Here is a 12942-nt window from a genome sequence, read left to right on the forward strand (position 1 = left end):
ATGGGCATACATACAAACCATCCACCAGAAAATAACAATATCCTAGGATCGATCCATACGCCTCGAAATATATAACCTGTAGTCCGTAGAGTTTAAATTAAATAGGCGAGACGCTGTGATTTAGGCTCACCGTCACAGTCGTTGCCACGCCATCGATGCCGCAATGACATGCTTGTGGTCATCCCCACAAGTACGGGCGTGCTCGGGTATTGGAGTACAGGGGTAAAACTATTTATATAGATATATTTCTTAAATATATTAACCGACACAATTCAATGTTTCAGAGTACCGGAATGCGATAATGAATACAATTTAATTTAAATAATATCGCATATAATATGGTTTTTAAATTTATTTTCAGAGTCAAACCGATAGAGACCGACAAATGTCTGAATAAGAATACGACACGACGAGTATATGATATGAGATAATAACTTGTAAAAGACGATTAACGAATGAAGTTAAAAGCCTATACTATGCAAATAGTAAAGGAAGATATCCACACCTTTAGTAATCGTATGTCTGAAATGAATATTCACTTGTTCACGAGCGTTTGTAAGAACCTATATATATATATATATATTTATATATTTGATCGGATTTTAATTAGAATAACATTCTAATTATTCTTTATTCTATATCACAAAAAGAAAATTAAATCAAATTTCGTTTATTATAATATATTTATTTATTATAATGTATTTTCACACGTTACAATTCGTTTTGCAAAAGAATTATGTTATTATGGATTCATAACTATTTAAGTAAGTCTAATATATATGTTTGTTTTTCTAATGAGCATATTAATTCAAAATAAAACAGATTATAATCAAAACTTCTGAAACAAACTTTTACACACACATAATGTATTGGTTAAGTTAAATTAATTATAAATAACTTTCAGTTAACAACCACCCACCAATCATCAAGATTACCCACTTTTATTTTTAACCAGTTTCTAGCAATAGTAAAAGCGTTGAGTTTCTAATATATATATAAGTAGTCATGTTTGTACGTAGTGGATGGATATGAGGGAATTATTTTAATACCTTTTTGAAATAAAAGGAACTTGGCAGAGGTTACGAGGTTCTGCCGGAAAACGAACTCCCCCGTTTATTGTCACCGGAAAGTAATTAATGGTTGTTCCACAGAACTAGTGGGAGTGATCTGTTTTTACCTAAGAAACTATTTAAAAGAGATACGAGCAGAGGTTTTGGTTCATGATTTTGGTTGTACGTTAAGATGGAGTTACGATGGTGTTAGGACGTTTTTTAAAGGTAGAGAACAAGGAGTAGATAATTGGTGATGACAACTTGGTTGGTAACAGTAAATTGTTTAGTTTTCCTACTCTGGAATTATATAGATAAAATCTTAATATGTGGTTCTTATAGATAGTTCGCAGAGAAGGTATACATATATACATATATATATATACATATATATATATACATATATATATATATATAGCTAGTTTGCATCTTTGAGATGACTCATACGGCATGATACTCCATCACTCCATGTGTACTACTATTGTAATTATCTTTAAGATATTTATTTATTTATTTATATTCTTTTGTATTCATTCATATCTTTTACTATTTATTATTGTTATTATTGTTATTTATTTATTTAATACTTTACCATGAAAATAGAGTATAAGAACTTTAGTTCTTTTCACGTTTTACTTTATAATATTAACACCTTACATTATTGTTAATTTCCTTATTATTATTATTATTATTATTATTATTATTATGTGTATTTCAAACCAATTTCTACATAGACATCATACCATCTGTTACCTTATTTGTTATCACATTCCCCATTCATTCGTTAAGCTATTCATTTACCTATTCGGGTGTTGATTCGTGATCATTGGATCTTCATTCGTGTTAGTTATTCGTCATCATCATCATCATCATCATTCGTGAAGACTGAGTGTCATTCGTCACGTGATTCGTTCTCTCATTGGTTAACATAATTAATTCGTGACATTGTTCACCATTCGCTACCATTTTCATCCATTCGTTACAGATACTTACCATTTGAACCTTTAAGTACCAAGTTTGGACAATTTTCAACTTAAACTTTTTAACCTACACTGTGAGATGGATGGTTATTATGCACTGGCATCTCAAAACATGTTGATGTAATGATGCTTCACCTCGATGCTGAGATCGGGTCACATTCAAAATGTCCCCGATTAATGAAGTTTAGTGACTTTGCAAAATGGGAACCAAAATTCCGAGCACATATAGGGTCCGTACATAGTGATTGTTCGAGATGTCTTGATGATGTGTATGTTGCTCCTTTGCTTGGTAATGAAACTACGGGTTATGAACCAAAATCTTTTTCTTTTTACTCTATAGAAGAAAGAAAACTTTGGAAATTGAAACAAAGGAATATTTCACTTTAACAATGGCATTACCCGACAATATTTTCCATCAAGTGGGAAGTATTAAGTTATGTGCATCATTATTTCAACACATTAAAATGAGAAGTATGGGAAATACTGAAGAAAGTAAGAAAGTTTTGCTGAAGTTTCAATTCAGAAACTTTAACTTATTAAAGGTTGAGACTGTCGAGGAAATGCTGACTCGGTTTAATCACTTGATTGCTGAGATGAATAAACTACAAATGGAACCAAGTGAATCTGATAAGATTGATGCGGTGAAAAATGATTTACCGGGCTCTTATTCAACTACTCCGATGGTGTTAAAAGAAAATAACTATTTCATGAATGAAGAGCTAACTGCTATAGCGTTTATGCAGAAGCTAGAAGATAGAAAATATGACATGAAGTGTCAAAAATCTTCCAAAGAAACTCAAGATCCAACATTATATGGAAGTTCTTTACCATTAAGCAGTTCTTCAGTACCAATCAATTCATTACTAACTCAATCATCTCAAGATGTGTCATCTTCTTTCACTGAACCCATGCCAAGTGTATGCTATGGCATGTGGTTCAAACACTAATTCTGGTGGGTCAACTGTTTCTAATAATGTTCTTGCTCGACAACCAAACGTTAACAGGAAGGAGGCTGAACAAAAATTTGCCGTTCTTTGTGCTTTCATGAGTTCATATGAGAATTTGGTGGGTAGTAAGATTGCTACGAGTGAAATGAAAAATGAAGATTATGATCAGATTGATCTGGATGATTTAGAGTTAATGGACTTAAAATGGAACATGGTTATGATAGTTCGTAAAGTTAAAAATTTCATACAACGAACTGGTAAGGATTTAACGAGATTGAATAGCCAGGTTGGTTTTGACAAACTTAAGATAAATTGTTATAATTGCCAAGAGTTCAATCACTTTGCTACAGAGTGTGACATGCCTACAAAAGAATACAACGGACCCCGTAATCAAGACAGAAGTTCACACAAGAAGTACAATAATTCTACTAAAAAAGCGTCTGGAGTGATTCTTCTAAAGCTTCGGGTTCACAAGTTCTACTCACGGTTGAAGGGATTAATTGGAATCAACGGCTGTTGGGAAATGGTACTCAAGCTAACCTTGCATTTTTTGAACATGTTGTAAATTTTCAAGATGCTAGTGGGGAGGGTTAACTTCTGAGAGCGAGACAAAATCAGATTCTGATGACTCTTTCAACATGCAATCGACTTTGTTTGCGTGTATGGCAAAGATTGACGAGGTTAGTCCTAATCTTGATTCTTCTGTGCCTAACTATGATAACTTATCAGCTGAAACTGTAAAATTGACTAAAATAGTTAAATGTGATACTTGTGAGGAATCGAAGTCAAAATGTGACTTGATTCAAGCTCATAATGATTTACCGATGAAATATCTTGAATCAGTGAAAGATAACTGCAGATAATCATTAGAATCACAAAATAAATCTAGGGATAAAATTGATGGTTAGTAATCATGATCTGAAGGAAGAACTATCAGTAAAAATGACCATGAATGAGAAACAATTTCAAGAAATTCTCAAGCAAAGAACTAACCTAACTGAGCTTGAAAATGAAATTATGGAGTTGAAGAGCAAACTAGACAAATTTATAAACTCATCCTTCTTGTTGAATGAAATAATTGAAGTATCTGGTAAACAAAAGGGTTCTAAGAATGGTTTAGGATTTGTTGAAGTTCCTCCACCGTTTCATGATGAATATTCCTAAATTCCGTTTATGGAAAAAGAGTAATTTGTTACTGAACCAATCATTCATGAGGAGAAACCTTAACTTAGTAAAAAGGACAAAGTCACTGCTCAGTCTTCGACTCAAGGACCTCACATTCATAGCAACAAAGTCTTTGTTGAGGATGTAATCATTGAGAATGTAGTTAAATTAGAAATTGTACACAAGGAATCGAACATTCCATTTTCGAATCACATTCTGTGTGACCCTCAGGAATTTGAGGAGGCTGTTTACGGTTCAAGTACATCTATAGTGAAAGAGTCAAACCTTGCTAAGGTTAAAACTAAGATATCAGAAAAACTAAAGATTTCTAATGAGGAATTAATGCGTTTCATTAATCCTTCTCTTAATGTAAACATTGGTCGAGTGTTAAAGTTAAAAGTTCTTAGTCAAGTATTCAATGAGAAAGACGTTCCATTGCACATAATCAAGCCCGGGTAGATTGAGAGTGTTTTTTTCATAATGAAACTTCAAAATTACAAGATCTTGAGCAAGCATTTGCTAAATCTAAGGTATGAAACACAACATATCCATTAATTAAAGCTAAACAGTTGTTAAAATCTGCTAGAAAGTTCAATTTGTTAACTCAACTAGAACTGACACTTTACATAGTTTTTCTAATTGTTCAAACTTAGAGTTTTATATGAAAAAGAAATCTGTTATGTTTGATGACTTGGATTGAGTACATGCTTGTGATGTCTCAAGTAATTCATCGGTTCCATAAGCACATGTCAGACCATGACCTCTATTTGTGTAAATGAGAACATGTTTCTTGTGCGGTGAACAAGGACATGTCATTAGGAATTGTGGACCGAGAAAGAATAAGAATGTTAACACTGTTAACAAGGAACAACCACAAAAAGTTCCGGTTTTTAAAGAAATTCTTAAACGTCAACAATCATAAGAAGATGAAACTCGCATTTTGTTTGAAGATGTGAATCCACGCAAGGTGGTTCACGTTGATGAAAACTTAGTTAAGTTAAAAGAAAAATCGTTTGTTCCCACACAACCGATTTTTATGAACGTGAACACAATTTTGGTTCAAGCTACATATATGAGACGAAAGTCTAAAACACCTGTGACTTATTCATAAGCAGCCAAACCACATTTGGATTCAAACAAACTTAAACCTTCAATTGAAATTAAAGAGGTGTCTAAGACTGAGGCATGGGCTGCCTTTTTGGTCTAATCATGTTTTCTTGATTTGTAGAGTTTATCCAAGACTATCTCAGGAGAAAACTGGATTATGGATAGTGGATGTTCTCGTCGTATTACCTGCAATATTATTGTCACACCCCAACCAAAGGCGGCGGAACATGTCGGGGTGCAACGGATTGCCCAAATACACAAGACACTATTAAAGTTTCAATATTTAATCAACTCATTTAATTTCACAAAATCATAACGAGTCACATAACATGTTCATACAATAACCAAAACAAATCATAGCAATTGATATATTGTTCATTTATGCTGATATCCTAACGGTATTGATTACGTTTTCTCCAAGCCCTCGAGTCAACCTAGATTCAAACCTATAACATTGCATAGAATAGAATTTGTCACACAATGGTTGGTGAGCAATTTCATAGTTTAGAACAAAATGTATATAACAGGAAATCCCACAACTTGTATACAAAACAATATATAATAGCAACAATTTAGATAATGATATGGTTAATAAGAATACATCAACGATGCCTTGCTATAAGAGAGTACCAAATAGTCCTGGAATTTATATGAAATCGTTAATAAGAATACATTAACGACACCTTTGCTATAAGAGAATACCAAATAGCTTCGGATTTAATGAATCAACCAACTAAAGCGGTAAACACATTAGCAATTAAGCATGTAAGCATATAATACCAAACGAGCATTTATTTAAGTAATGTATACAATAAAGTTTGTTTAAGACTCAAGTATTAAACATTTAGTTTGAATAAGTATGCAATATCACCCCCAAAATGAAAGATGGAAAACGAGGGATGAAAGTACTCACGTTAAAGTAATAAACTTGAAAGGTTGATGATTTGGAGATTAACTGGAACGATGGGTTTAACTAACGAAGCCTAAAAGAAAAGAAGTCTTGTAATAAGAAAATTTGTCTTGAAAGTCTTTAAATAAAACTAAATGATGAAAAATGTAAACAATTAAAGTTTAAGGTTTAAAATGTAAATGTTTAACAAATTATAACAATAGTCCTTTAAAAATATAAGTTTGCTCGAAACCGGGTTAAAGTATCTAGCCCTTAATATTTACTCAACCTATGTTTAAGTAATAAGGTGGGTAAAAAATGAAAGAATGAAAGTCCTTTATAATATAGATACTAAACGGGTTTTAACGAGTGTTCGGGTTGTTGGTTTGGGTCTTGATAATTAGTCAAAACCCAAAGTCAACTTTTCCGAAATAATGAATGTTATGAGATAACTCAATAAAATTTAATAAGACTTAACCAGTATGTAGTTCTATTGTTTTAGAAACTAACAACGTCCGTTAAGCGGGTGTTCGATTTTGTTGGTACAAACTTTGTTATAAGCTCAAGTTGGATTCAACATTCCAAGTACTTTTAAAAAAATATTTAAATACAGTTTATAAACTATTTTTAAAGAAATATAAAAGTCTTGATAGTTAGAAACACACTTGTGTGTCTTAAGCGAGTGAAATCGGTTTAGTTCGGTTTCCATCTCACAATAAGTTCATGGATGGTTGCCACATTCCCAATATCAAAGAACTTGTATATTAATTTATAAATGAAGATAGTTAAGTTTTACAACCAAAAAGTTAACAATAAAGTCTTTAAACGAAAGTTTGGTTTTTGGTTTGGATCATGTTTCGAGTTAATACCGAAGTAAGATTCTACAAACCCATAACCATGGAACTCGTAATAATGATTTTAGAAACTTAAATCCAACAATAAGCATGTTTAAACAATTATTTAACAATACTAGTAAACAAAGTTCGGTTTACGGTTTAGAGCTATTACCGATAAACCGAGACTAGTCTCCTCAAACCCATAGCCATGGAACTTGATTAAGGTGACACAAAAACTAAAATGAGAAGAATTTAAACATGGTTAATATGTATAAACAAGTTATATAATTATATATATATCAAGGACTACGAAAGTCCTCCATGTAGCCTTGCCTTACGAGGCCCGACACTCCACCGACCGAGACCGAAGAACTGACCACCAAAGGTAACAAGGGGTATATATTATATATATATATTGTATAACCATCTTCAGGTATTAATAAGACTACATAGGTTAATTAAAATGAAAGACTTTACTCAGTTTGACTTTTAGAAGTCAAACTTCCAAGAACAATGAAAAACAACCTTAAAGAACCTTGAATTTGAGAGAGAAAATGAATTATGAGCAGGGATGGATGTAGGAGGAGATCTTGTATTTATAGAGGGGGATTTAGAGGGTTTAACAAGTGATCTAGAGTGTAAAAAATCGGATTGGATAAAATGGTGTAAGGTATAAACAACAAAAAATGATGCTCTGGCGCAGACTCCCCTTAGCGCGGCGCTAAGGTCTCTGCCCTTGACCTTAGAGCGGCGCTAAGGTCATGGAAGGAAAATCCTGAACTTTCAAAGTTGGCAGTTTTGGCCCCCGGAATTGGTTTTAAGCGTTTTAAGGCCATTTTAGGGACCGAAAAGGGTGTTTTTGAGACCCAACAAGTATAAAACAAATATGTAACATAAAAATCCATCATTTTGATTAATCATAAGTTTCAGTTTACAAAACGGGTCGATTTACATGATAAACGAATACAAATCGGACCCAAACTTGACGAATGTCACAATTATCATACTAACCAATGTCAAGAATATTCAAGGGGGTTATGTAGCGTTCATGGGAAATTCAGGGGGTATGATTATGAAGGAAGATGATGTTTCGAATTGTAGTGTTACATTCGAGAAAGTAAATTATTGTGACAAGGCAGATCACAATTTGTTAAGCGTTTCACAAATTTGTGACAAGAAATACACCACCGTATATACTAACAATGAGTGCATAATACTCAAACCAGGATATGTCATTAAAGGACATGGTTGTTATGCGGTATCCTCGTTCAAACGATATTTATATATTACATATGAGCACTAAAGTATCACTAAGGAAACTGAGAAGGACTCGATTCTGTGGCATAGGCATATGGGTCACATTCCAGTAAGATGAACCATTTTATGGCAAATGATTTGGTCGATAGGGTTTCCCTGAAGCACTTCAAGTTGACCGATCACTGTGTTGCATTCAAAAAAGGGTAAACAGAAGAAGAAGTTGCACCCGACGAAGTTATTTAATTCCATTGATACTCCTCTGGAACGACATCATATGAATTTATTTGGTCCTGTAAATCGTGAGAGTATTGCTGGAACTGGTACTGTTTAGTTGTCACCGATGACTATTCACGGACTTGTGGGTGTTATTTATGAGTTCTAAAGATCATACACCTGTTCTTGTTCAAAATTTAATCACGAAGATCGAATTACTATTTAAACACAAGGTTAGACGTATTGAGAGTGATAATGGTGTGTTGTTCAAGTATACTACATTAGACTTCTTTTGTATTCAAAACGGAGTCCATCGAAAATATAGTGCTGCATATGTACCATAACAGAATGGTGTGGCTGAACAGAAGAACCGAACATTGATTTAAGCAACAAGAACAATTCTTGCAGATTCCAAGCTTCATGTCCAATTTTGGAATGAGGCGGTGAACACTGCTTTCTACACGCTTAATTGTGTTATGACAGTTAAGAAGCTGAAAAAGATGAGTTATGAGCGTTTGAACAACCGTAAGCCTAATTTACAGTTTTTGGAACCTTTCGGGCATCCTTGCACAATGCTAAAAAGAGATGTGGGGAAATTCGAAGAGAAAGCTATTGAGGGTTATTTCTTTGGTTATGCATCGCCTAAGAAACATGTCTTCAACTACACTTAGGGTTGTGTTGAAGAGTGGTACCATGTTGATTGCCAGAGTTACACAACACTACCAGCAAGGGTCATGATTAGATGTTTGACTATGTGAGTTTATTTAACTCTTTTACTCCCATAGTTGATCTCCCTGATGAAGATTTGGTGCATGCCTACTTGGAAGATCAACTAATTTCCGCACCGTGGTCGTCTAATTATAACAATGAAGTGATTGAAGTTCATCCTGAAACTTCGGATACAGTTTCTGTATCATCGGATGATGGTCACCTTGTTGATTCTTCTTCAGTTCCATTTACTGATACTCATGAGGTTGGAGAATCGTCTCATGATGCTAAAAAGAATCTCACTAATTTAACTGATAATGTAGTTGTGTCTGATAATCCGACGCTTTGGGTTCATACTTTTCATCCTCAGGACAACATCATTGGTGATCTTGATGTTGTGTTCAGACATGTCATCCGATTGCTAATGCAAATGAATCTAATGTATTGTGTGCGTATGGTGATATGCATTCATCGGGAATCATGAATCTCGCAAAGTACACTTGCTTTCTTTCTCAGATGGAATCAACGAGTCTTCGTATGGCACTTGAAGATTCGTCTTGGGCTGAAGCAATGCAAGAAGAGTTGCAACAGTTTAGTCGAATGGGTGTTTGTGATCTCATTGACAAGCCTGATAGAGTTAAGAAGCCTTTTCTGACCAAATGGGTATTTAAAGTAAGAAGGATGATCATGGGATCATTGTAAGAAATAAAGCGCGTTTGGTCGTGCAAGGATTTCACCAGCAAGAAGGCGTAGATTACACATAAGTATATTCTCCGGTTGCAAGACTCGAAGTTATACGTATCTTTTTAGCCTATGAAGCTTTCAAGAACATTAAAGTTTATCAAATGGACGTTAAGAGTGTGTTTCTTGACGAGGAACTTCATGAAGAGTGTTGGGCCAAGAAATTGACCTAAGGGGAGATTGTTGGGTCAAGAAATTGACCTAAGGGGAGATTGTTGAGTCAAAGATTTGACTTAAATGAAGTACATGGAAGATTGGAATCTTCTCAACCTCCTCTGAATTTGCTAAGTAATGGATCCGAGCACACCTTAGACCTCCGAGCAAGCTTTTACTTAGCCGAGTACGATATTTTGCCTACCGAGCAAGGTTTACTTCAAGTAGTCTTCTTAAGTGGATATCCGAGCAGGGTTTGCAAATTAGTGCATTACCGAGTAAGGTACACTAGTTTATGTAAATCCGGGCAAGGTTCACTTTATCAAGCAAGTCTGTTCTTCAGAACCAAGTATATTACTCTTCCGAGTAAGGTTTGGTTAACCAAGTCCAAGAAGCCAAGTGATTGGAAGACCGGGCAAGGTATTCATTAATAAGTATGATCCAAGTATGCTTGATAATCTAAAGGAATATCTCTAAGTAATATCGAGTAAGGTTCAGCTCGAGCAAGGAACAGTACTCCCGAGTACACTTTGCTAATAAGTTATTTTATAGCAAAGAGCTGAAATGGATCATTGAAGAACAAGGTTGCTCGTAAGAAGTTGTCTGGCAAAGTCTGGCAAATTCTAGAAGACTGAAGTCTACTCGGTGAGTATTTTACTTAGTGAAATACTCTTTAAGTAAAGTCTACCCGGAAACTGATCCCGAGCACACTTCTATGTTACCAAGTTATGAAGGATGGCCGAGCATACTCGGAAAGACAAGATTGATGCAAAGCGTACCCGGAAGACTTGTTTTACACTTAGTTTATTTTGAATATGTAATTTGAATATGTATGACTGTATTTAGGGTTTCTAGAAGGAATGACAGCTGTCCTAGGTTGGCAGGCCTATAAATAGAATATTTAGGGCACGCCGCCAGGGAGAGCACAATACGGATAAGACAGACACATTAATTGAAAGAATATTGTGTGACGGCTGTCTTAGGATTCCTAGAAAACCCTAAATCGATTATCCTTTTGTATGATTAATATTATATAAATGGAAATCTTTTGAGTGAATCTTAAGTGTGCTTTCTACCTTTGATTATTCATTGCAACCGTATGTTTGTTATTGATTCCGCCTTTATCAAACGGATATCTTTCTAAATATAGCAACCCGTCATTAACTCTATTGTCGACACATCAATCTGTGTGAGTTATGACATGATTAATTAAGATCCAGGTGAAATGAAAAATTTGCCTAACTCCCTCTTTTATACCTTTTGAAAGTGGGTTTTAAATGCTCTTTGTCCTTTTGTGAATTATTAACTGTCAACCAGTAACATTATCCACTTGATATATTAAACATTTAATTTCATTTAAGTTCATAAGACCTTACTCGAAAGATTAATATATCCAAAGTCTACTCGGTATACTTCCACTTACAAACCTTACCCAGTCAAACTTTGCTTGGAAAATTTTCATTTTGAATATACAAAGTTTGCCCGGATTCTTCTATTTATAAACCTTGCTCGATCAAGTAAATTAATTTAAAGTTAAGACATGATGAAGAAAGCTTACCCGAAATACTAGATTTCTTGAGAAATTAATCACAAGGAAAATAATCAAGTATAATCATCAAATAAACATCCTTACTTTCAATTAAGATCCCCACATAGATTTCTCAATTTCAAATTAAAACTTATCTAGCATAAATCCTAATAAGAATCATAATCAATTTTGTTATACTAACTAACATATTCAATCAAGTAACACATTCATTCAAGTATGCTTGAAAATATAATGTGCCCGAGCAACCTTTCTGATGTAAAGTGTGCCCGAACAACAATCTTATGCAAAGTATACCCGAATAACCTTCATATAGTACAAAGTGTGCCCGGAAAGGAATTCTAGCAGACAGTGTACTCGGAAAGTTAAGTTTTGAAATTACCAAGTATATTGAGGGAAAAAAAGTGTACCCGGAATATAAAGTGTGCCCGGAAAACAAAGTTTGCCTGAAAACACTTGTAATTTCAAAGAAATCATAAACCCACATATCACAGAACATGCTTTGAATGAAATTAAAACACATAGACATTTAAGTGTGCTATAGTCTAAAATTTCATAGAGCTTTAGCACTAAGCTTGCTAGGATAAACACATTCAATCATCAGGTATGCCCTTACCCGAGGGATTTCAACATGCTAAACCATACCCGAAAAATGACAAACTTAAATAGTAATATATAAGCATGCCCGGAAAGATTAACAAACCTTTCCTAGCGACATATTCACACAAATCGCAAAGCTTACTTGATGTACTTGACTAAGTTCATAAAGTTCGCTTGGAATCACAGTCAGCATATAACATGCATAGCTTGCCCGAAACAAGAATTTATTGTTAAAAGCTAGCTATAACAACACATAATCATCTCAAGACTTCAAGCTTGCTCGGGAAATGAGTACAACAGTGTACTCTACCCGGAAAGTGTAAACACTTCAAAGCATGCCCGAAAATCATAAAGTTAGTCAAAAATGACTAAGCTTACTCGGAAAGGTTGAAAATCATCAAACCTTACCCGAAACAACATATTCACACATAATCAACTATTTTGTACTCGGAAAGGTTGTAGTTCATTAAACCTTACCCGAATATACATATTCAAACAGTTTGTGCTCGGGAAGGTTATAAGGTATCAAACCTTACCCGAACTTACATATTCAACCTATTTTAGGCAAAATGCAACACTTTTTGACTTAAACCACTTTGTCAAAATATATTTTTCATTTCAGATAATAGTTTAAGAGCAAATGGTGCATTTAGAGATCAAATTTCAGTTATAATTCTCTTCAAAACAGTTTCTTCCATTTACTGAAAAGATCTCAAGAATGGGATCATATTGACTAAGTAGCTATGGTTACT

This window comes from Bidens hawaiensis, unplaced genomic scaffold, assembly GCF_021521415.1.
Source record: "Bidens hawaiensis isolate Kalapana, Puna unplaced genomic scaffold, B.hawaiensis_p1.1 tig00026001_1, whole genome shotgun sequence".
Classification (NCBI taxonomy): domain Eukaryota; kingdom Viridiplantae; phylum Streptophyta; class Magnoliopsida; order Asterales; family Asteraceae; genus Bidens; species Bidens hawaiensis.